Source organism: Rhipicephalus microplus, chromosome 3, assembly GCF_043290135.1.
Source record: "Rhipicephalus microplus isolate Deutch F79 chromosome 3, USDA_Rmic, whole genome shotgun sequence".
Lineage (NCBI taxonomy): Eukaryota > Metazoa > Arthropoda > Arachnida > Ixodida > Ixodidae > Rhipicephalus > Rhipicephalus microplus.
Window position 1 is genome coordinate 108,080,582 of NC_134702.1, and position 17,014 is coordinate 108,097,595.

At 49.4% G+C, this 17,014-nt stretch overlaps 66 non-coding genes across 66 annotated transcripts in view; all 66 read left to right on the top strand.

Annotated features, from left to right (window-relative positions):
* The window catches only part of TRNAK-CUU (transfer RNA lysine (anticodon CUU)), a 73-nt gene extending 16 nt beyond the window's left edge, over positions 1–57 (top strand). Inside the window, exon 1 of the tRNA in view lies at positions 1–57. This exon is cut by the window's left edge and continues 16 nt beyond it. This is a non-coding gene — a tRNA (tRNA-Lys).
* A 145-nt stretch (positions 58–202) lies between these two features.
* Positions 203–275, top strand: TRNAK-CUU (transfer RNA lysine (anticodon CUU)). Its single transcript has one exon. It is a non-coding gene; the product is annotated as a tRNA-Lys (tRNA).
* Positions 276–420: 145 nt separating this feature from the next.
* TRNAK-CUU (transfer RNA lysine (anticodon CUU)) lies at positions 421–493 on the top strand. The gene has a single exon. It is a non-coding gene; the product is annotated as a tRNA-Lys (tRNA).
* Positions 494–1,070: 577 nt separating this feature from the next.
* TRNAK-CUU (transfer RNA lysine (anticodon CUU)) lies at positions 1,071–1,142 on the top strand. Its single transcript has one exon. It is a non-coding gene; the product is annotated as a tRNA-Lys (tRNA).
* A 146-nt stretch (positions 1,143–1,288) lies between these two features.
* Positions 1,289–1,361, top strand: TRNAK-CUU (transfer RNA lysine (anticodon CUU)). The gene has a single exon. It is a non-coding gene; the product is annotated as a tRNA-Lys (tRNA).
* Positions 1,362–1,506: 145 nt separating this feature from the next.
* On the top strand, positions 1,507–1,579 carry TRNAK-CUU (transfer RNA lysine (anticodon CUU)). The gene has a single exon. It is a non-coding gene; the product is annotated as a tRNA-Lys (tRNA).
* A 147-nt stretch (positions 1,580–1,726) lies between these two features.
* Positions 1,727–1,799, top strand: TRNAK-CUU (transfer RNA lysine (anticodon CUU)). The gene has a single exon. It is a non-coding gene; the product is annotated as a tRNA-Lys (tRNA).
* A 145-nt stretch (positions 1,800–1,944) lies between these two features.
* TRNAK-CUU (transfer RNA lysine (anticodon CUU)) lies at positions 1,945–2,017 on the top strand. The gene has a single exon. It is a non-coding gene; the product is annotated as a tRNA-Lys (tRNA).
* A 145-nt stretch (positions 2,018–2,162) lies between these two features.
* On the top strand, positions 2,163–2,235 carry TRNAK-UUU (transfer RNA lysine (anticodon UUU)). Its single transcript has one exon. It is a non-coding gene; the product is annotated as a tRNA-Lys (tRNA).
* Positions 2,236–2,381: 146 nt separating this feature from the next.
* Positions 2,382–2,454, top strand: TRNAE-CUC (transfer RNA glutamic acid (anticodon CUC)). Its single transcript has one exon. It is a non-coding gene; the product is annotated as a tRNA-Glu (tRNA).
* Positions 2,455–2,600: 146 nt separating this feature from the next.
* Positions 2,601–2,673, top strand: TRNAK-CUU (transfer RNA lysine (anticodon CUU)). The gene has a single exon. It is a non-coding gene; the product is annotated as a tRNA-Lys (tRNA).
* Positions 2,674–2,817: 144 nt separating this feature from the next.
* On the top strand, positions 2,818–2,890 carry TRNAK-CUU (transfer RNA lysine (anticodon CUU)). Its single transcript has one exon. It is a non-coding gene; the product is annotated as a tRNA-Lys (tRNA).
* A 144-nt stretch (positions 2,891–3,034) lies between these two features.
* On the top strand, positions 3,035–3,107 carry TRNAK-CUU (transfer RNA lysine (anticodon CUU)). Its single transcript has one exon. It is a non-coding gene; the product is annotated as a tRNA-Lys (tRNA).
* A 362-nt stretch (positions 3,108–3,469) lies between these two features.
* On the top strand, positions 3,470–3,542 carry TRNAK-CUU (transfer RNA lysine (anticodon CUU)). The gene has a single exon. It is a non-coding gene; the product is annotated as a tRNA-Lys (tRNA).
* Positions 3,543–3,904: 362 nt separating this feature from the next.
* TRNAK-CUU (transfer RNA lysine (anticodon CUU)) lies at positions 3,905–3,977 on the top strand. Its single transcript has one exon. It is a non-coding gene; the product is annotated as a tRNA-Lys (tRNA).
* A 145-nt stretch (positions 3,978–4,122) lies between these two features.
* On the top strand, positions 4,123–4,195 carry TRNAK-CUU (transfer RNA lysine (anticodon CUU)). Its single transcript has one exon. It is a non-coding gene; the product is annotated as a tRNA-Lys (tRNA).
* A 145-nt stretch (positions 4,196–4,340) lies between these two features.
* TRNAK-CUU (transfer RNA lysine (anticodon CUU)) lies at positions 4,341–4,413 on the top strand. The gene has a single exon. It is a non-coding gene; the product is annotated as a tRNA-Lys (tRNA).
* A 145-nt stretch (positions 4,414–4,558) lies between these two features.
* On the top strand, positions 4,559–4,631 carry TRNAK-UUU (transfer RNA lysine (anticodon UUU)). The gene has a single exon. It is a non-coding gene; the product is annotated as a tRNA-Lys (tRNA).
* A 145-nt stretch (positions 4,632–4,776) lies between these two features.
* Positions 4,777–4,849, top strand: TRNAE-CUC (transfer RNA glutamic acid (anticodon CUC)). Its single transcript has one exon. It is a non-coding gene; the product is annotated as a tRNA-Glu (tRNA).
* A 146-nt stretch (positions 4,850–4,995) lies between these two features.
* TRNAK-CUU (transfer RNA lysine (anticodon CUU)) lies at positions 4,996–5,068 on the top strand. Its single transcript has one exon. It is a non-coding gene; the product is annotated as a tRNA-Lys (tRNA).
* A 144-nt stretch (positions 5,069–5,212) lies between these two features.
* Positions 5,213–5,285, top strand: TRNAK-CUU (transfer RNA lysine (anticodon CUU)). Its single transcript has one exon. It is a non-coding gene; the product is annotated as a tRNA-Lys (tRNA).
* A 144-nt stretch (positions 5,286–5,429) lies between these two features.
* On the top strand, positions 5,430–5,502 carry TRNAK-CUU (transfer RNA lysine (anticodon CUU)). The gene has a single exon. It is a non-coding gene; the product is annotated as a tRNA-Lys (tRNA).
* Positions 5,503–5,864: 362 nt separating this feature from the next.
* Positions 5,865–5,937, top strand: TRNAK-CUU (transfer RNA lysine (anticodon CUU)). The gene has a single exon. It is a non-coding gene; the product is annotated as a tRNA-Lys (tRNA).
* Positions 5,938–6,299: 362 nt separating this feature from the next.
* Positions 6,300–6,372, top strand: TRNAK-CUU (transfer RNA lysine (anticodon CUU)). The gene has a single exon. It is a non-coding gene; the product is annotated as a tRNA-Lys (tRNA).
* A 146-nt stretch (positions 6,373–6,518) lies between these two features.
* TRNAK-CUU (transfer RNA lysine (anticodon CUU)) lies at positions 6,519–6,591 on the top strand. Its single transcript has one exon. It is a non-coding gene; the product is annotated as a tRNA-Lys (tRNA).
* A 145-nt stretch (positions 6,592–6,736) lies between these two features.
* TRNAK-CUU (transfer RNA lysine (anticodon CUU)) lies at positions 6,737–6,809 on the top strand. Its single transcript has one exon. It is a non-coding gene; the product is annotated as a tRNA-Lys (tRNA).
* Positions 6,810–6,954: 145 nt separating this feature from the next.
* On the top strand, positions 6,955–7,027 carry TRNAK-CUU (transfer RNA lysine (anticodon CUU)). The gene has a single exon. It is a non-coding gene; the product is annotated as a tRNA-Lys (tRNA).
* Positions 7,028–7,163: 136 nt separating this feature from the next.
* On the top strand, positions 7,164–7,244 carry TRNAK-CUU (transfer RNA lysine (anticodon CUU)). The gene has a single exon. It is a non-coding gene; the product is annotated as a tRNA-Lys (tRNA).
* A 142-nt stretch (positions 7,245–7,386) lies between these two features.
* Positions 7,387–7,459, top strand: TRNAK-CUU (transfer RNA lysine (anticodon CUU)). Its single transcript has one exon. It is a non-coding gene; the product is annotated as a tRNA-Lys (tRNA).
* Positions 7,460–7,606: 147 nt separating this feature from the next.
* On the top strand, positions 7,607–7,679 carry TRNAK-CUU (transfer RNA lysine (anticodon CUU)). The gene has a single exon. It is a non-coding gene; the product is annotated as a tRNA-Lys (tRNA).
* Positions 7,680–8,039: 360 nt separating this feature from the next.
* TRNAK-CUU (transfer RNA lysine (anticodon CUU)) lies at positions 8,040–8,112 on the top strand. Its single transcript has one exon. It is a non-coding gene; the product is annotated as a tRNA-Lys (tRNA).
* Positions 8,113–8,257: 145 nt separating this feature from the next.
* TRNAK-CUU (transfer RNA lysine (anticodon CUU)) lies at positions 8,258–8,330 on the top strand. The gene has a single exon. It is a non-coding gene; the product is annotated as a tRNA-Lys (tRNA).
* Positions 8,331–8,477: 147 nt separating this feature from the next.
* TRNAK-CUU (transfer RNA lysine (anticodon CUU)) lies at positions 8,478–8,550 on the top strand. The gene has a single exon. It is a non-coding gene; the product is annotated as a tRNA-Lys (tRNA).
* Positions 8,551–8,694: 144 nt separating this feature from the next.
* Positions 8,695–8,767, top strand: TRNAK-CUU (transfer RNA lysine (anticodon CUU)). Its single transcript has one exon. It is a non-coding gene; the product is annotated as a tRNA-Lys (tRNA).
* A 145-nt stretch (positions 8,768–8,912) lies between these two features.
* Positions 8,913–8,985, top strand: TRNAK-CUU (transfer RNA lysine (anticodon CUU)). The gene has a single exon. It is a non-coding gene; the product is annotated as a tRNA-Lys (tRNA).
* Positions 8,986–9,128: 143 nt separating this feature from the next.
* TRNAK-CUU (transfer RNA lysine (anticodon CUU)) lies at positions 9,129–9,201 on the top strand. The gene has a single exon. It is a non-coding gene; the product is annotated as a tRNA-Lys (tRNA).
* A 144-nt stretch (positions 9,202–9,345) lies between these two features.
* TRNAK-CUU (transfer RNA lysine (anticodon CUU)) lies at positions 9,346–9,418 on the top strand. Its single transcript has one exon. It is a non-coding gene; the product is annotated as a tRNA-Lys (tRNA).
* A 363-nt stretch (positions 9,419–9,781) lies between these two features.
* TRNAK-CUU (transfer RNA lysine (anticodon CUU)) lies at positions 9,782–9,854 on the top strand. Its single transcript has one exon. It is a non-coding gene; the product is annotated as a tRNA-Lys (tRNA).
* A 363-nt stretch (positions 9,855–10,217) lies between these two features.
* Positions 10,218–10,290, top strand: TRNAK-CUU (transfer RNA lysine (anticodon CUU)). The gene has a single exon. It is a non-coding gene; the product is annotated as a tRNA-Lys (tRNA).
* Positions 10,291–10,653: 363 nt separating this feature from the next.
* On the top strand, positions 10,654–10,726 carry TRNAK-CUU (transfer RNA lysine (anticodon CUU)). The gene has a single exon. It is a non-coding gene; the product is annotated as a tRNA-Lys (tRNA).
* A 146-nt stretch (positions 10,727–10,872) lies between these two features.
* TRNAK-CUU (transfer RNA lysine (anticodon CUU)) lies at positions 10,873–10,945 on the top strand. The gene has a single exon. It is a non-coding gene; the product is annotated as a tRNA-Lys (tRNA).
* Positions 10,946–11,090: 145 nt separating this feature from the next.
* Positions 11,091–11,163, top strand: TRNAK-CUU (transfer RNA lysine (anticodon CUU)). The gene has a single exon. It is a non-coding gene; the product is annotated as a tRNA-Lys (tRNA).
* A 144-nt stretch (positions 11,164–11,307) lies between these two features.
* TRNAK-CUU (transfer RNA lysine (anticodon CUU)) lies at positions 11,308–11,380 on the top strand. The gene has a single exon. It is a non-coding gene; the product is annotated as a tRNA-Lys (tRNA).
* A 143-nt stretch (positions 11,381–11,523) lies between these two features.
* On the top strand, positions 11,524–11,596 carry TRNAK-CUU (transfer RNA lysine (anticodon CUU)). The gene has a single exon. It is a non-coding gene; the product is annotated as a tRNA-Lys (tRNA).
* A 141-nt stretch (positions 11,597–11,737) lies between these two features.
* TRNAK-CUU (transfer RNA lysine (anticodon CUU)) lies at positions 11,738–11,810 on the top strand. Its single transcript has one exon. It is a non-coding gene; the product is annotated as a tRNA-Lys (tRNA).
* Positions 11,811–11,952: 142 nt separating this feature from the next.
* TRNAK-CUU (transfer RNA lysine (anticodon CUU)) lies at positions 11,953–12,025 on the top strand. Its single transcript has one exon. It is a non-coding gene; the product is annotated as a tRNA-Lys (tRNA).
* Positions 12,026–12,169: 144 nt separating this feature from the next.
* On the top strand, positions 12,170–12,242 carry TRNAK-CUU (transfer RNA lysine (anticodon CUU)). The gene has a single exon. It is a non-coding gene; the product is annotated as a tRNA-Lys (tRNA).
* Positions 12,243–12,383: 141 nt separating this feature from the next.
* On the top strand, positions 12,384–12,456 carry TRNAK-CUU (transfer RNA lysine (anticodon CUU)). The gene has a single exon. It is a non-coding gene; the product is annotated as a tRNA-Lys (tRNA).
* A 576-nt stretch (positions 12,457–13,032) lies between these two features.
* On the top strand, positions 13,033–13,105 carry TRNAK-CUU (transfer RNA lysine (anticodon CUU)). The gene has a single exon. It is a non-coding gene; the product is annotated as a tRNA-Lys (tRNA).
* Positions 13,106–13,250: 145 nt separating this feature from the next.
* Positions 13,251–13,323, top strand: TRNAK-CUU (transfer RNA lysine (anticodon CUU)). Its single transcript has one exon. It is a non-coding gene; the product is annotated as a tRNA-Lys (tRNA).
* A 141-nt stretch (positions 13,324–13,464) lies between these two features.
* On the top strand, positions 13,465–13,537 carry TRNAK-CUU (transfer RNA lysine (anticodon CUU)). Its single transcript has one exon. It is a non-coding gene; the product is annotated as a tRNA-Lys (tRNA).
* Positions 13,538–13,679: 142 nt separating this feature from the next.
* TRNAK-CUU (transfer RNA lysine (anticodon CUU)) lies at positions 13,680–13,752 on the top strand. The gene has a single exon. It is a non-coding gene; the product is annotated as a tRNA-Lys (tRNA).
* A 143-nt stretch (positions 13,753–13,895) lies between these two features.
* Positions 13,896–13,968, top strand: TRNAK-CUU (transfer RNA lysine (anticodon CUU)). Its single transcript has one exon. It is a non-coding gene; the product is annotated as a tRNA-Lys (tRNA).
* A 143-nt stretch (positions 13,969–14,111) lies between these two features.
* Positions 14,112–14,184, top strand: TRNAR-CCU (transfer RNA arginine (anticodon CCU)). The gene has a single exon. It is a non-coding gene; the product is annotated as a tRNA-Arg (tRNA).
* A 146-nt stretch (positions 14,185–14,330) lies between these two features.
* TRNAK-CUU (transfer RNA lysine (anticodon CUU)) lies at positions 14,331–14,403 on the top strand. Its single transcript has one exon. It is a non-coding gene; the product is annotated as a tRNA-Lys (tRNA).
* Positions 14,404–14,548: 145 nt separating this feature from the next.
* Positions 14,549–14,621, top strand: TRNAK-CUU (transfer RNA lysine (anticodon CUU)). The gene has a single exon. It is a non-coding gene; the product is annotated as a tRNA-Lys (tRNA).
* Positions 14,622–14,762: 141 nt separating this feature from the next.
* TRNAK-CUU (transfer RNA lysine (anticodon CUU)) lies at positions 14,763–14,835 on the top strand. The gene has a single exon. It is a non-coding gene; the product is annotated as a tRNA-Lys (tRNA).
* A 363-nt stretch (positions 14,836–15,198) lies between these two features.
* TRNAK-CUU (transfer RNA lysine (anticodon CUU)) lies at positions 15,199–15,271 on the top strand. Its single transcript has one exon. It is a non-coding gene; the product is annotated as a tRNA-Lys (tRNA).
* Positions 15,272–15,417: 146 nt separating this feature from the next.
* Positions 15,418–15,489, top strand: TRNAK-CUU (transfer RNA lysine (anticodon CUU)). Its single transcript has one exon. It is a non-coding gene; the product is annotated as a tRNA-Lys (tRNA).
* Positions 15,490–15,629: 140 nt separating this feature from the next.
* On the top strand, positions 15,630–15,702 carry TRNAK-CUU (transfer RNA lysine (anticodon CUU)). The gene has a single exon. It is a non-coding gene; the product is annotated as a tRNA-Lys (tRNA).
* A 142-nt stretch (positions 15,703–15,844) lies between these two features.
* TRNAK-CUU (transfer RNA lysine (anticodon CUU)) lies at positions 15,845–15,917 on the top strand. Its single transcript has one exon. It is a non-coding gene; the product is annotated as a tRNA-Lys (tRNA).
* Positions 15,918–16,060: 143 nt separating this feature from the next.
* Positions 16,061–16,133, top strand: TRNAK-CUU (transfer RNA lysine (anticodon CUU)). Its single transcript has one exon. It is a non-coding gene; the product is annotated as a tRNA-Lys (tRNA).
* A 143-nt stretch (positions 16,134–16,276) lies between these two features.
* TRNAR-CCU (transfer RNA arginine (anticodon CCU)) lies at positions 16,277–16,349 on the top strand. The gene has a single exon. It is a non-coding gene; the product is annotated as a tRNA-Arg (tRNA).
* A 145-nt stretch (positions 16,350–16,494) lies between these two features.
* TRNAK-CUU (transfer RNA lysine (anticodon CUU)) lies at positions 16,495–16,567 on the top strand. Its single transcript has one exon. It is a non-coding gene; the product is annotated as a tRNA-Lys (tRNA).
* Positions 16,568–16,712: 145 nt separating this feature from the next.
* Positions 16,713–16,785, top strand: TRNAK-CUU (transfer RNA lysine (anticodon CUU)). Its single transcript has one exon. It is a non-coding gene; the product is annotated as a tRNA-Lys (tRNA).
* A 144-nt stretch (positions 16,786–16,929) lies between these two features.
* Positions 16,930–17,002, top strand: TRNAK-CUU (transfer RNA lysine (anticodon CUU)). Its single transcript has one exon. It is a non-coding gene; the product is annotated as a tRNA-Lys (tRNA).
* Positions 17,003–17,014: the final 12 nt, after the last annotated feature.

The window sequence follows — 17,014 nt, forward strand, 5'->3', positions numbered from 1 at the left end:
CGGTAGAGCATGAGACTCTTAATCTCAGGGTCGTGGGTTCGAGCCCCACGGTGGACGCTGTTTTTTCCCGAGCCTCACCAAGTTACGTCACGCGTCGAGGTCTACATGTGTTTTTTCCAAGCCATCCTAGTTTTTTTTTCTTTTGGTGAACTATGCTGATCTTTTACAAACGAGATGTTGCGTGCCGAGTCCAATCCTGCGTGCCCGGCTAGCTCAGTCGGTAGAGCATGAGACTCTTAATCTCAGGGTCGTGGGTTCGAGCCCCAAGGTGAACGCTGTTTTTTTCCCGAGTCTCACCATGTTACGTCGCGCGTCGAGGTCTACATCTGTTTCTTTCCAGCCATCCTAGTTTTTTTTCTTTTGGTGAACTAAGCTGATCTTTTACAAACGAGATGTTGTGTGCCGAGTGAATTCCTGCGTGCCCGACTAGCTCAGTCGGTAGAGCATGAGACTCTTAATCTCAGGGTCGTGGGTTCAAGCCACACGTTCGGCGCTGTTTTTTTCCCGAGCCTCACCAAGTTACGTCACGCGTCGATGTCTACATCTGTTTCTTCCCAGCCATCTTTGTTTTTTTTCTTTTGGTGAACTATGCTGATCTTTTACAAATGAAATGTTGTGTGCCGAGTCAATTCCTGCGTGCCAGGCTAGCTCAGTCAGTAGAGCATGAGACTCTTAATATCAGGATCGTGAGTTCGAGCCCCACGTTGGGCGCTGTTTTTTTCCCGAGCCTCACCAAGTTACGTCACGCGTCGAGGTCTACATCTGTTTCTTCCCAGCCATTCTAGTTTTTTTTTGGTGAACTATGCTGACCTTTTACAAACCAGATGTTGTGTGCCGAGTCAATTCCGGCGTACCCGGCTAGCTCAGTCGGTGGAGCATGAGGCTCTTAATCTCAGGGTCGTTGGTTCGAGCCCCACGGTGGACGCTGTTTTTTTCCCGAGTCTCACCATGTTACGTCGCGCGTCGAGATCTGCAACTTTTTTCCCAGCCATCCTAGTTTTTTTTTTCTTTTGGTGAACTATGCTGATCTTTTACAAACGAGATGTTGTGTGCCGAGTCAATTCCTGCGTGCCCGGCTAGCTCAGTCGATAGAGCATGAGACTCTTAATCTCAGGGCGTGGGTTCGAGCCCCACGTTGGGCGCTGTTTTTTTCCCGAGCCTCACCAATTTACGTCACGCGTCGAAGTATACATCTGTTTCTTCCCAGCCATCCTAGTTTTTTTTTCTTTTGGTGAACTATGTTGATCTTTTACAAACGAGATGTTGTGTGCCGAGTCAATTTCTGCGTGCCCGGCTAGCTCAGTCGGTAGAGCATGAGACTCTTAATCTCCGGGTCGTGGGTTCGAGCCCCACGTTGGGTGCTGTTTTTTTTCCGAGCCTCACCAAGTTACGTCACGCGTCGAGGTCTACATCCGTTTCTTCCCAGCCATCCTAGTTTTTTTTCTTTTGGTGAACTATGCTGACCTTTTACAAACGAGATGTTGTGCGCCGAGTCAATTCCTGCGTGCCCGGCTAGCTCAGTCGGTAGAGCATGAGACTCTTAATCTCAGGGTCGTGGTTTCGAGCCCCATGGTGGACGCTGTTTTTTCCCGAGCCTCACCAAGTTACGTCACGCGTCGAGGTCTACATGTGTTTCTTCCAAGCCATCCTAGTTTTTTTTTTCTTTTGGGTGAACTATGCTGATCTTTTACAAACGAGATGTTGTGTGCCGAGTCCATTCCTGCGTGCCCGGCTAGCTCAGTCGGTAGAGCATGAAACTCTTAATCTCAGGGTCGTGGGTTCGAGCCCCACGGTGAACGCTGTTTTTTTCCCGAGTCTCACCATGTTACGTCGCGCGTCGATGTCTACATCTGTTTCTTCCCAGCCATCTTTGTTTTTTTTCTTTTGGTGAACTATGCTGATCCTTTACAAATGAGATGTTGTGTGCTGAGTCAATTCCTGCGTGCCAGGCTAGCTCAGTCAGTAGAGCATGAGACTCTTAATCTCAGGATCGTGAGTTCGAGCCCCACGTTGGGCGCTGTTTTTTTCCCGAGCCTCACCAAGTTACGTCACGCGTCGAGGTCTACATCTGTTTCTTCCCAGCCATCCTAGTTTTTTTTCTTTTGGTGAACTATGTTGATCTTTTACAAACGAGATGTTGTGTGCCGACTCAATTCCTGCGTGCCCGGCTAGCTCAGTCGGTTGAACATGAGACTTTTAATCTCAGGGTCGTGGGTTCGAGCCCCACGTTGGGCGCTGTTTTTTTCCCGAGCCTCACCAAGTTACGTCACGCGTCGAGGTCTACATCTGTTTCTTCCCAGCCATCTTTGTTTTTTTTTCTTTTGGTGAACTATGCTGATCTTTTACAAACGAGATGTTGTGTGCCGAGTCAAATCCTGCGTGCCCGGCTAGCTCAGTCGGTAGAGCATTAGACTCTCAATCTCAGGGTCATGGGTTCGAGCCCCACGTTGGGCACTGTTTATTTCCCGAGCCTCACCAAGTTACGTCACGCGTCGAGGTTTACATCTGTTTCTTCTCAGCCATCTTTGTTTTTTTTTCTTTTGGTGAACTATGCTGATCTTTTACAAACGAGATGTTGTGTGCCGAGTCAATTCCTGCGAGCCCGGCTTGCTCGGTCGGTAGAGCATGAGACTCTTAATTTCAGGGTCGTGGGTTCGAGCCCCACGTTGGGCGCTGTTTATTTCCCGAGCCTCACCAAGTTATCTCACGCGTCGAGGTCTACATCTGTTTCTTCCCAGCCATCTTTGTTTTTTTCTTTTGGTGAACTATGCTGATCTTTTACAAACGAGATGTTGTTTGCCGAGCCAATTCCTGCGTGCCCGGCTAGTTCAGTCGGTAGAGCATGAGACTCTTAATCTCAGGGTCGTGGGTTCGAGCCCCACGGTGGACGCTGTTTTTTTCCCGAGTCTTGCCATGTTACGTCGCGCGTGGAGGTCTACATCTGTTTCTCCCCCTCCATCCTAGTTTTTTTCTTTTGGTGAACTATGCTGATCTTTTACAAACGAGATGTTGTGTGCCGAGTCCATTCCTGCGTGCCCGGCTAGCTCAGCCGGTAGAGCATGAGACTCTTAACCTCAGGGTCGTGGGTTCGAGCCCTACGGTGGACGCTGTTTTTTTCCCGAGTCTCACCATGTTACGTCGCGCGTCGAGGTCTACATCTGTTTCTTCTCAGCCATCCTAGTTTTTTTTCTCTTGGTGAACTATGCTGATCTTTTACAAACGAGCTGTTGTGTGCCGAGTCAATTCCTGCGTGCCTGACTAGTCCAGTCGGTAGAGCATGATACTCTTAATCTCAGGGTCATGGGTTCGAGCCCCATGGTGGACGCTCTTTTTTTCCCGAGTCTCACCATGTTACTTCGCGCGTCGAGGTGTACATCTGTTTCTTCCCAGCAATCCTAGTTTTTTTCTTTTGGTGAACTATGCTGATCTTTTACAAACGAGATGTTGTGTGCCGAGTAAATTCCTGCGTGCCCGGCTAGCTCAGTCGGTAGAGCATGAGACTCTTAATCTCAGGGTCGTGGGTTCAAGCCCCACGTGCGGCGCTGTTTTTTTCCCGAGCCTCACCAAGTTACGTCACGCGTCGATGTCTACATCTGTTTCTTTTCAGCCATCTTTGTTTTTTTTTCTTTTGGTGAACTATGTTGATCTTTTACAAACGAGATGTTGTGTGCCGAGTCAATACCTGCGTGCCAGGCTAGCTCAGTCAGTAGAGCATGAGACTCTTGATCTCAGGATCGTGAGTTCGAGCACCACGTTGGGCGCTGTTTTTTTCCGAGCCTCACCAAGTTACGTCACGCGTCGAGGTCTACATCTGTTTCTTCCCAGCCATCCTAGTTTTTTTCTTTTGGTGAACTATGCTGACCTTTTTCAAACGAGATGTTGTGTGCCGAGTCAATTCCTGCGTGCCTGGCTAGCTCAGTCGGTAGAGCATGAGACTCTTAATCTCAGGGTCGTGGGTTCGAGCCCCACGGTGGACGCTGTTTTTTCCCGAGCCTCACCAAGTTACGTCACGCGTCGAGGTCTACATCTGTTTCTTCCCAGCCATCTTTGTTTTTTTTTCTTTTGGTGAACTATGCTGATCTTTTACAAACGAGATGTTGTGTGCCGAGTCAATTCCTGCGTGCCCGGCTAGCTCAGTCGGTAGAGCATGATACTCTTAATCTCAGGGTCGTGGGTTCGAGCCCCACATTGGGCGCTGTTTATTTCCCGAGCCTCACCAAGTTACGTCACGCGTCGAGGTGTACATCTGTTTCTTCCCAGCCATCTTTGTTTTTTTTCTTTTGGTGAACTATGCTGATCTTTTACAAACGAGATGTTAAGTGCCGAGTCAATTCCTGCGTGCCCGGCTAGCTCAGTCGGTAGAGCATGAGACTCTTAATCTCAGGGTCGTGGGTTCAAGCCCCACGTTCGGCGCTGTTTTTTTCCCGAGCCTCACCAAGTTACGTCACGCGTCGAGGTCTACATCTGTTTCTTCCCAGCCATCCTAGTTTTTTTTCTTTTGGTGAACTATGTTGATCTTTTACAAACGAGATGTTGTGTGCCGACTCAATTCCTGCGTGCCCGGCTAGCTCAGTCGGTTGAACATGAGACTTTTAATCTCAGGGTCGTGGGTTCGAGCCCCACGTTGGGCGCTGTTTTTTTCCAGAGCCTCACCAAGTTACGTCACGCGTCGAGGTCTACATCTGTTTCTTCCCAGCCATCTTTGTTTTTTTTCTTTTGGTGAACTATGCTGATCTTTTACAAACGAGATGTTGTGTACCGAGTCAAATCCTGCGTGCCCGGCTAGCTCAGTCGGTAGAGCATTAGACTCTCAATCTCAGGGTCATGGGTTCGAGCCCCACGTTGGGCACTGTTTATTTCCCGAGCCTCACCAAGTTACGTCACGCGTCGAGGTTTACATCTGTTTCTTCTCAGCCATCTTTGTTTTTTTTTCTTTTGGTGAACTATGCTGATCTTTTACAAACGAGATGTTGTGTGCCGAGTCAATTCCTGCGAGCCCGGCTTGCTCGGTCGGTAGAGCATGAGACTCTTAATTTCAGGGTCGTGGGTTCGAGCCCCACGTTGGGCGCTGTTTATTTCCCGAGCCTCACCAAGTTATCTCACGCGTCGAGGTCTACATCTGTTTCTTCCCAGCCATCTTTGTTTTTTTCTTTTGGTGAACTATGCTGATCTTTTACAAACGAGATGTTGTTTGCCGAGCCAATTCCTGCGTGCCCGGCTAGTTCAGTCGGTAGAGCATGAGACTCTTAATCTCAGGGTCGTGGGTTCGAGCCCCACGGTGGACGCTGTTTTTTTCGCGAGTCTTGCCATGTTACGTCGCGCGTGGAGGTCTACATCTGTTTCTCCCCCTCCATCCTAGTTTTTTTCTTTTGGTGAACTATGCTGATCTTTTACAAACGAGATGTTGTGTGCCGAGTCCATTCCTGCGTGCCCGGCTAGCTCAGCCGGTAGAGCATGAGACTCTTAACCTCAGGGTCGTGGGTTCGAGCCCTACGGTGGACGCTGTTTTTTTCCCGAGTCTCACCATGTTACGTCGCGCGTCGAGGTCTACATCTGTTTCTTCTCAGCCATCCTAGTTTTTTTTCTCTTGGTGAACTATGCTGATCTTTTACAAACGAGCTGTTGTGTGCCGAGTCAATTCCTGCGTGCCTGACTAGTCCAGTCGGTAGAGCATGATACTCTTAATCTCAGGGTCATGGGTTCGAGCCCCATGGTGGACGCTCTTTTTTTCCCGAGTCTCACCATGTTACTTCGCGCGTCGAGGTGTACATCTGTTTCTTCCCAGCAATCCTAGTTTTTTTCTTTTGGTGAACTATGCTGATCTTTTACAAACGAGATGTTGTGTGCCGAGTAAATTCCTGCGTGCCCGGCTAGCTCAGTCGGTAGAGCATGAGACTCTTAATCTCAGGGTCGTGGGTTCAAGCCCCACGTTCGGCGCTGTTTTTTTCCCGAGCCTCACCAAGTTACGTCACGCGTCGATGTCTACATCTGTTTCTTTTCAGCCATCTTTGTTTTTTTTTCTTTTGGTGAACTATGTTGATCTTTTACAAACGAGATGTTGTGTGCCGAGTCAATACCTGCGTGCCAGGCTAGCTCAGTCAGTAGAGCATGAGACTCTTGATCTCAGGATCGTGAGTTCGAGCACCACGTTGGGCGCTGTTTTTTTCCGAGCCTCACCAAGTTACGTCACGCGTCGAGGTCTACATCTGTTTCTTCCCAGCCATCCTAGTTTTTTTCTTTTGGTGAACTATGCTGACCTTTTTCAAACGAGATCTTGTGTGCCGAGTCAATTTCTGCGTGCCTGGCTAGCTCAGTCGGTAGAGCATGAGACTCTTAATCTCAGGGTCGTGGGTTCGAGCCCCACGGTGGACGCTGTTTTTTCCCGAGCCTCACCAAGTTACGTCACGCGTCGAGGTCTACATCTGTTTCTTCCCAGCCATCTTTGTTTTTTTTTTCTTTTGGTGAACTATGCTGATCTTTTACAAACGAGATGTTGTGTGCCGAGTCAATTCCTGCGTGCCCGGCTAGCTCAGTCGGTAGAGCATGATACTCTTAATCTCAGGGTCGTGGGTTCGAGCCCCACATTGGGCGCTGTTTATTTCCCGAGCCTCACCAAGTTACGTCACGCGTCGAGGTGTACATCTGTTTCTTCCCAGCCATCTTTGTTTTTTTTCTTTTGGTGAACTATGCTGATCTTTTACAAACGAGATGTTAAGTGCCGAGTCAATTCCTGCGTGCCCGGCTAGCTCAGTCGGTAGAGCATGAGACTCTTAATCTCAGGGTCGTGGGTTCAAGCCCCACGTTCGGCGCTGTTTTTTTCCCGAGCCTCACCAAGTTACGTCACGCGTCGATGTCTACATCTGTTTCTTCCCAGCCATCTTTGTTTTTTTTCTTTTGGTGAACTATGCTGATCTTTTACAAATGAGATGTTGTGTGCCGAGTCAATTCCTTCGTGCCAGGCTAGCTCAGTCAGTAGAGCATTAGACTCTTAATCTCAGGATCGTGAGTTCGAGCCCCACGTTAGGCGCTGTTTTTTTCCCGAGCCTCACCAAGTTACGTCACGCGTCGAGGTCTACATCTGTTTCTTCCCAGCCATCCTAGTTTTTTTTTGGTGAACTATGCTGACCTTTTACAAACCAGATGTTGTGTGCCGAGTCAATTCCGGCGTTCCCGGCTAGCTCAGTCGGTGGAGCATGAGACTCTTAATCTCAGGGTCGTGGGTTCGAGCCCCACAGTGGACGCTGTTTTTTTCCCGAGTCTCACCATGTTACGTCGCGCGTCGAGGTCTGCATCTGTTCCTTCCCAGCCATCCTAGTTTTTTTTCTTTTGGTGAACTATGCTGATCTTTTACAAACGAGATGCTGTGTGCCGAGTCAATTTCTGCGTGCCCGGCTAGCTCAGTCGGTAGAGCATGAGACTCTTAATCTCCGGGTCGTGGGTTCGAGCCCCACGTTGGGCGCTGTTTTTTTCCCGAGCCTCACCAAGTTACGTCACGCGTCGAAGTGTACATCTGTTTCTTCCCAGCCATCCTAGTTTTTCGTTTCTTTTGGTGAACTATGCTGATCTTTTACAAACGAGATGTTGTGTGCCGAGTCAATTCCTTCGAGCCCGGCTTGCTCGGTCGGTAGAGCATGAGACTCTTAATTTCAGGGTCGTGGGTTCGAGCCCCACGTTGGGCGCTGTTTATTTCCCGAGTCTTACCATGTTACGTCGCGCGTCGAGGTCTGCATCTGTTCCTTCCCAGCCATCCTAGTTTTTTTTTGGTGAACTATGCTGATCTTTTACAAACGAGATGTTGTGTGCCAAGTCAATTCCTGCGTGCCCGGCTAGTTCAGACGGTAGAGCATGAGACTCTTAATCTCAGGGTCGTTGGTTCCAGCCCCACGGAGGACGCTGTTTTTTCCCGAGTCTCACCATGTTACGTCGCGCGTCGAGGTCTTCATCTGTTTCTTCCCAGCCATCCTAGTTTTTTTTTTCTTTTGGTGAACTATGCCGATCTTTTACAAACGAGATGTTGTGTGCCGAGTCAATTCCTGCGTTCCCGGCTAGCTCAGTCGGTAGAGCATGAGACTCTTAATCTCAGGGTCGTGGGTTGGAGCCCCACATTGGGCGCTGTTTTTTTCCCGAGCCTCACCAAGATACGTCACGCGTCGAGGTCTACATCTGTTTCTTCCCAGCCATCCTAGTTTTTTTTCTTTTGGTGAACTACGCTGATCTTTTACAAACGAGATGTTGTGTGCCGAGTCAAATCCTGCGTGCCCGGCTAGCTCAGTCGGTAGAGCATTAGACTCTTAATCTCGGGGTCGTAGGTTCAAGCCCCACGTTGGGCGCTGTTTTTTCCCGAGCCTCACCAAGTTACGTCACGCGTCGGGGTCTACATCTGTTTCTTCCCAGCCATCTTTGTTTTGTTTTTTCTATTGGTGAACTATGCTGATCTTTTACAAACGAGATGTTGTGTGCCGAGTCAATTCCTGCGAGCCCGGCTTGCTCGGTCGGTAGAGCATGAGACTCTTAATTTCAGGGTCGTGGGTTCGAGCCCCACGTTGGGCGCTGTTTATTTCCCGAGCCTCACCAAGTTATGTCACGCGTCGAGTTCTACATCTGTTTCTTCCCAGCCATCTTTGTTTTTTTCTTTTGGTGAACTATGCTGATCTTTTACAAACGAGATGTTTTGTGCCGAGCCAATTCCTGCGTGCTTGGCTAGCTCAGTCGGTAGAGCATGTGACTCTTAATCTCAGGGTCGTGGGTTCGAGCCCCACGGTGGACGCTGTTTCTTCCCGAGTCTTACCATGTTACGTCGCGCGTCGAGGTCTGCATCTGTTCCTTCCCAGCCATCCAATTTTTTTTTTCTTTTGGTGAACTATGCTGATCTTTTACAAACGAGATGTTGTGTGCCCAGTCAATTCCTGCGTGCCCGGCTAGTTCAGACGGTAGAGCATGAGACTCTTAATCTCAGGGTCGTGGGTTCCAGCCCCACGGTGGACGCTGTTTTTTCCCGAGTCTCACCATGTTACGTCGCGCGTGGAGGTCTACATCTGTTTCTCCCCCTCCATCCTAGTTTTTTTCTTTTGGTGAACTATGCTGATCTTTTACAAACGAGATGTTGTGTGCCGAGTCCATTCCTGCGTGCCCGGCTAGCTCAGCCGGTAGAGCATGAGACTCTTAATCTCAGGGTCGTGGGTTCGAGCCCCATGGTGGACGCTCTTTTTTTCCCGAGTCTCACCATGTTACTTCGCGCGTCGAGGTCTACATCTGTTTCTTCCCAGCAATCCTAGTTTTTTTCTTTTGGTGAACTATGCTGATCTTTTACAAACGAGATGTTGTGTGCCGAGTAAATTCCTGCGTGCCCGGCTAGCTCAGTCGGTAGAGCATGAGACTCTTAATCTCAGGGTCGTGGGTTCAAGTCCCACGTTCGGCGCTGTTTTTTTCCCGAGCCTCACCAAGTTACGTCACGCGTCGATGTCTACATCTGTTTCTTCCCAGCCATCTTTGTTTTTTTTCTTTTGGTGAACTATGTTGATCTTTTACAAACGAGATGTGTGCCGAGTCAATACCTGCGTGCCAGGCTAGCTCAGTCAGTAGAGCATGAGACTCTTAATATAAGGGTCGTGGGTTCGAGCCCCACGTTGGGCGCTGTTTTTTTTCCCGAGCCTCACCAAGTTACGTCACGCGTCGAGGTCTACATCTGTTTCTTCCCAGCCATCTTTGTTTTTTTTTTCTTTTGGTGAACTATGCTGATCTTTTACAAACGAGATGTTGTGTGCCGAGTCAATTCCTGCGTGCCCGGCTAGCTCAGTCGGTAGAGCTTGATACTCTTAATCTCAGGGTCGTGGGTTCGAGCCCCACATTGGGCGCTGTTTATTTCCCGAGCCTCACCAAGTTACGTCACGCGTCGAGGTGTACATCTGTTTCTTCCCAGCCATCTTTGTTTTTTTTCTTTTGGTGAACTATGCTGATCTTTTACAAACGAGATGTTAAGTGCCGAGTCAATTCCTGCGTGTCCGACTAGCTAAGTCGGTAGAGCATGAGATTCTTAATCTCAGGGTTGTGGGTTCGAGCCGCACGTTGGGCCCTGCTTATTTCCCGAGCATCACCAAGTTACGTCACGCGTCGAGGTCTACATCTGTTTCTTCCCAGCCATCTTTGTTTTTTTTCTTTTGGTGAACTATGCTGATCTTTTACAAACGAGATGTTGTGTGCCGAGTCAATTCCTGCGTGCCCGGCTAGCTCAGTCGGTAGAACATGCGACTCTTAATCTCAGGGTCGTGGGTTCGAGCCCCACGTTGGGCGCTGTTTTTTCCTGAGCCTCACCAAGTTACGTCACGCGTCGATGTCTACATCTGTTTCTTCCCAGCCATCTTTGTTTTTTTTCTTTTGGTGAACTATGCTGATCTTTTACAAATGAGATGTTGTGTGCCGAGTCAATTCCTGCGTGCCAGGCTAGCTCAGTCAGTAGAGCATGAGACTCTTAATCTCAGAATCGTGAGTTCGAGCCCCACGTTGGGCGCTGTTTTTTTTCCCGAGCCTCACCAAGTTACGTCACGCGTCGAGGTCTACATCTGTTTCTTCCCAGCCATCCTAGTTTTTTTTCTTTTGGTGAACTATGCTGATCTTTTACGAACGAGATGTTGTGTGCCGACTCAATTCCTGCGTGCCCGGCTAGCTCAGTCGGTTGAACATGAGACTCTTAATCTCAGGGTCGTGGGTTCGAGCCCCACGTTGGGCGCTGTTTTTTTCCCGAGCCTCACCAAGTTACGTCACGCGTCGAGGTCTACATCTGTTTCTTCCCAGCCATCCTAGTTTTTTTTTCTTTTGGTGAACTATGCCGATCTTTTACAAACGAGATGTTGTGTGCCGAGTCAAATCCTGCGTGCCCGGCTAGCCCAGTCGGTAGAGCATTAGACTCTTAATCTCAGGGTCGTAGGTTCAAGCCCCACGTTGGGCGCTGTTTTTTTCCTGAGCCTCACCAAGTTAGGTCACGCGTCGAGGTTTACATCTGTTTCTTCCCAGCCATCTTTGTTTTTTTTCTTTTGGTGAAATATGCTGATCTTTTACAAACGAGATGTTGTGTGCCGAGTCAATTCCTGCGAGCCCGGCTTGCTCGGTCGGTAGAGCATGAGACTCTTAATTTCAGGGTCGTGGGTTCGAGCCCCGCGTTGGGCGCTGTTTATTTCCCGAGCCTCACCAAGTTATGTCACGCGTCGAGGTCTACATCTGTTTCTTCCCAGCCATCTTTGTTTTTTTCTTTTGGTGAACTATGCTGATCTTTTACAAACGAGATGTTGTGTGCCGAGTCAATTCCTGCGTGCTCGGCTAGTTCAGACGGTAGAGCATGAGACTCTTAATCTCAGGGTCGTGGGTTCCAGCCCCACGGTGGACGCTGTTTTTTCCCGAGTCTCACCATGTTACGTCGCGCGTGGAGGTCTACATCTGTTTCTCCCCCTCCATCCTAGTTTTTTTCTTTTGGTGAACTATGCTGATCTTTTACAAACGAGATGTTGTGTGCCGAGTCCATTCCTGCGTGCCCGGCTAGCTCAGTCAGTAGAGCATGAGACTCTTTTTCTCAGGAACGTGAGTTCAAGCCCCACGTTGGGCGCTGTTTTTTTCCCGAGCCTCACCAAGTTACGTCACGCGTCGAGGTCTACATCTGTTTCTTCCCAGCCATCCTAGTTTTTTTTTGGTGAACTATGCTGACCTTTTACAAACCAGATGTTGTGTGCCGAGTCAATACCTTCGAGCCCGGCTTGCTCGGTCGGTAGAGCATGAGACTCTTAATTTCAGGGTCGTGAGTTCGAGCCCCACGTTGGGCGCTGTTTATTTCCCGAGTCTTACCATGCTACGTCGCGCGTCGAGGTCTGCATCTGTTCCTTCCCAGCCATCCTAGTTTTTTTTTTGGTGAACTATGCTGATGTTTTACAAACGAGATGTTGTGTGCCGAGTCAATTCCTGCGTGCCTGGCTAGTTCAGACGGTAGAGCATGAGACTCTTAATCTCAGGGTCGTGGGTTCCAGCCCCACGGTGGACGCTGTTTTTTCCCGAGTCTCACCATGTTACGTCGCGCGTCGAGGTCTACATCTGTTTCTTCCCAGCCATCTTTGTTTTTTTTCTTTTGGTGAACTATGCTGATCTTTTACAAATGAGATGTTGTGTGCCGAGTCAATTCCTGCGTGCCAGGCTAGCTCAGTCAGTAGAGCATGAGACTCTTAATCTCAGGAACGTGAGTTCAAGCCCCACGTTGGGCGCTGTTTTTTTCCCGAGCCTCACCAAGTTACGTCACGCGTCGAGGTCTACATCTGTTTCTTCCCAGCCATCCTAGTTTTTTTTTGGTGAACTATGCTGACCTTTTACAAACCAGATGTTGTGCGCCGAGTCAATTCCTTCGAGCCCGGCTTGCTCGGTCGGTAGAGCACGAGACTCTTAATTTCAGGCTCGTGGGTTCGAGCCCCACGTTGGGCGCTGTTTATTTCCCGAGTCTTACCATGCTACGTCGCGCGTCGAGGTCTGCATCTGTTCCTTCCCAGCCATCCTAGTTTTTTTTTTGGTGAACTATGCTGATATTTTACAAACGAGATGTTGTGTGCCGAGTCAATTCCTGCGTGCCCGGCTAGTTCAGACGGTAGAGCATGAGACTCTTAATCTGAGGGTCGTGGGTTCCAGCCCCACGGTGGACGCTGTTTTTTCCCGAGTCTCACCATGTTACGTCGCGCATCGAGGTCTACATCTGTTTCTTCCCCTCCATCCTAGTTTTTTTCTTTTGGTGAACTATGCTGATCTTTTACAAACGAGATGTTGTGTGCCGATTCAATTCCTGCGTGCCCGGCTAGCTCATTCGGTAGATCATGAGACTCTTAATGTCAGGGTCGTGGGTTCCAGCCCCACGGTGGACGCTCTTTTTTCCCGAGTCTCACCATGTTACGTCGCGCGTCGAGGTCTACATCTGTTTCTTCCCCTCCATCCTAGTTTTTTTTCCTTTTGGTGAACTATGCTGATCTTTTACAAACGAGATGTTGTGTGCCGATTCAATTCCTGCGTGCCCGGCTAGTTCAGACGGTAGAGCATGAGTCTCTTAATCTCAGGGTCGTGGGTTCCAGCCCCACGTTGGGCGCTGTTTTTTTCCCGAGCCTCACCAAGTTACGTCACGCGTCGATGTCTACATCTGTTTCTTTCCAGCCATCTTTGTTTTTTTTCTTTTGGTGAACTATGCTGATCTTTTACAAATGAGATGTTGTGTGCCGAGTCAATTCCTGCGTGCCAGGCTAGCTCAGTCAGTAGAGCATGAGACTCTTAATCTCAGGAACGTGAGTTCAAGCCCCACGTTGGGCGCTGTTTTTTTCCCGAGCCTCACCAAGTTACGTCACGCGTCGAGGTCTACATCTGTTTCTTCCCAGCCATCCTAGTTTTTTTTTGGTGAACTATGCTGACCTTTTACAAACCAGATGTTGTGTGCCGAGTCAATTCCTTCGAGCCCAGCTTGCTCGGTCGGTAGAGCATGAGACTCTTAATTTCAGGGTCGTGGGTTCGAGCCCCACGTTGGGCGCTGTTTATTTCCCGAGTCTTACCATGCTACGTCGCGCGTCGAGGTCTGCATCTGTTCCTTCCCAGCCATCCTAGTTTTTTTTTTGGTGAACTATGCTGATATTTTACAAACGAGATGTTGTGTGCCGAGTCAATTCCTGCGTGCCCGGCTAGTTCAGACGGTAGAGCATGAGACTCTTAATCTCAGGGTCGTGGGTTCCAGCCCCACGGTGGACGCTGTTTTTTCCCGAGTCTCACCATGTTACGTCGCGCGTCGAGGTCTACATCTGTTTCTTCCCCTCCATCCTAGTTTTTTTCTTTTGGTGAACTATGCTGATCTTTTACAAACGAGATGTTGTGCGCCGATTCAATTCCTGCGTGCCCGGCTAGCTCATTCGGTAGATCATGAGACTCTTAATGTCAGGGTCGTGGGTTCGAGCCCCACGTTGGGCGCTGTTTTTTCCCGAGCCTCACCAAGTTACGTCACGCGTCGAGGTCTACATCTGTTTCTTCCGAGCCATCCTAGTTTTTTTCTTTTGGTGAACTATGCTGATCTTTTACAAACGAGATGTTGTGTGCCGAGTCCATTCCTGCGTGCCCGGCTAGCTCAGCCGGTAGAGCATGAGACTCCTAATCTCAGGGTCGTGGGTTCGAGCCCCACGTTGGGCGCTGTTTTTTTCTCGAGCCTCACCAAGTTACGTCACGCGTCGAGGTCTTCATCTGTTTCTTCCCAGCCATCCTAGTTTTTTTTTCTTTTGGTGAACTATGCCGATCTTTTACAAACGAGATGTTGTGTGCCGAGTCAATTCCTGCGTGCCCGGCTAGCTCAGTCGGTAGAGCATGAGACTCTTAATCTCAGGGTCGTGGGTTGGAGCCCCACGTTGGGCGCTGTTTTTTTCCCGAGCCTCACCAAGATACGTCACGCGTTGAGGTCTACATCTGTTTCTTCCCAGCCATCCTAGTTTTTTTTCTTTTGGTGAACTATGCTGATCTTTTACAAACGAGATGTTGTGTGCCGAGTCAATGCCAGCGTGCCCGGCTAGTTCAGTCGGTAGAACATGAGACTCTTAATCTCAGGGCCGTGGGTTCGAGCCCCACGTTAGGCGCTGTTTTTTCCCGTGCCTCACCAAGTTACGTCACGCGTCGAGGTCTGCATCTGTTCCTTCCCAGCCATCCTAGTTTTTTTTTTGGTGAACTATGCTGATATTTTACAAACGAGATGTTGTGTGCCGAGTCAATTCCTGCGTGCCCGGCTAGTTCAGACGGTAGAGCATGAGACTCTTAATCTCAGGGTCGTGGGTTCCAGCCCCACGGTGGACGCTGTTTTTTCCCCGAGTCTCACCATGTTACGTCGCGCGTCGAGGTCTACATCTGTTTCTTCCCCTCCATCCTAGTTTTTTTCTTTTGGTGAACTATGCTGATCTTTTACAAACGAGATGTTGTGTGCCGATTCAATTCCTGCGTGCCCGGCTAGCTCATTCGGTAGATCATGAGACTCTTAATGTCAGGGTCGTGGGTTCCAGCCCCACGGTGGACGCTGTTTTTTCCCGAGTCTCACCATGTTACGTCGCGCGTCGAGGTCTACATCTGTTTCTTCCCCTCCATCCTAGTTTTTTTTTTCTTTTGGTGAACTATGCTGATCTTTTAAAAACGAGATGTTGTGTGCCGATTCAATTCCTGCGTTCCCGGCTAGTTCAGACGGTAGAGCATGAGACTCTTAATCTCAGGGTCGTGGGTTCCAGCCCCACGTTGGGCGCTGTTTTTTTCCCGAGCCTCACCAAGTTACGTCACGCGTCGATGTCTACATCTGTTTCTTCCCAGCCATCTTTGTTTTTTTTTCTTTTGGTGAACTATGCTGATCTTTTACAAATGAGATGTTGTGTGCCGAGTCAATTCCTGCGTGCCAGGCTAGCTCAGTCAGTAGAGCATGAGACTCTTAATCTCGAAACGTGAGTTCAAGCCCCACGTTGGGCGCTGTTTTTTTCCCGAGCCTCACCAAGTTACGTCACGCGTCGAGGTCTACATCTGTTTCTTCCCAGCCATCCTAGTTTTTTTTGGTGAACTATGCTGACCTTTTACAAACCAGATGTTGTGTGCCGAGTCAATTCCTTCGAGCCCGGCTTGCTCGGTTGGTAGAGCATGAGACTCTTAATTTCTGGGTCGTGGGTTCGAGCCCCACGTTGGGCGCTGTTTATTTCCCGAGTCTTACCATGCTACGTCGCGCGTCGAGGTCTGCATCTGTTCCTTCCCAGCCATCCTAGTCTTTTTTTTGGTGAACTATGCTGATATTTTACAAACGAGATGTTGTGTGCCGAGTCAATTCCTGCGTGCCCGGCTAGTTCAGACGGTAGAGCATGAGACTCTTAATCTCAGGGTCGTGGGTTCCAGCCCCACGGTGGACGCTGTTTTTTCCCGAGTCTCACCATGTTACGTCGCGCGTCGAGGTCTACATCTGTTTCTTCCCCTCCATCCTAGTTTTTTTCTTTTGGTGAACTATGCTGATCTTTTACAAACGAGATGTTGTGTGCCGATTCAATTCCTTTGTGCCCGGCTAGCTCATTCGGTAGATCATGAGACTCTTAATGTCAGGGTCGTGGGTTCGAGCCCCACGTTGGGCGCTGTTTTTTCCCGAGCCTCACCAAGTTACGTCACGCGTCGAGGTCTACATCTGTTTCTTCCGAGCCATCCTAGTTTTTTTCTTTTGGTGAACTATGCTGATCTTTTACAAACGAGATGTTGTGTGCCGAGTCCATTCCTGCGTGCCCGGCTAGCTCAGCCGGTAGAGCATGAGACTCCTAATCTCAGGGTCGTGGGTTCGAGCCCCACGTTGGGCGCTGTTTTTTTCTCGAGCCTCACCAAGTTACGTCACGCGTCGAGGTCTTCATCTGTTTCTTCCCAGCCATCCTAGTTTTTTTTCTTTTGGTGAACTATGCCGATCTTTTACAAACGAGATGTTGTGTGCCGAGTCAATTCCTGCGTGCCCGGCTAGCTCAGTCGGTAGAGCATGAGACTCTTAATCTCAGGGTCGTGGGTTGGAGCCCCACGTTGGGCGCTGTTTTTTTCCCGAGCCTCACCAAGATACGTCACGCGTCGAGGTCTACATCTGTTTCTTCCCAGCCATCCTAGTTTTTTTTCTTTTGGTGAACTATGCTGATCTTTTACAAACGAGATGTTGTGTGCCGAGTCAATTCCAGCGTGCCCGGCTAGTTCAGTCGGTAGAACATGAGACTCTTAATCTCAGGGCCGTGGGTTCGAGCCCCACGTTAGGCGCTGTTTTTTCCCGTGCCTCACCAAGTTACGTCACGCGTCGAGGTCTACATCTGTTTCTTCCCAGCCATCCTAGTTTTTTTTCTTTTGGTGAACTATGCTGATCTTTTACAAACGAGATGTTGTGTGCCAACTCAATTCCTGCGTGCCCGGCTAGCTCAGTCGGTTGAACATGAGACTCTTAATCTCAGGGTCGTGGGTTCGAGCACCACGTTGGGCGCTGTTTTTTTCC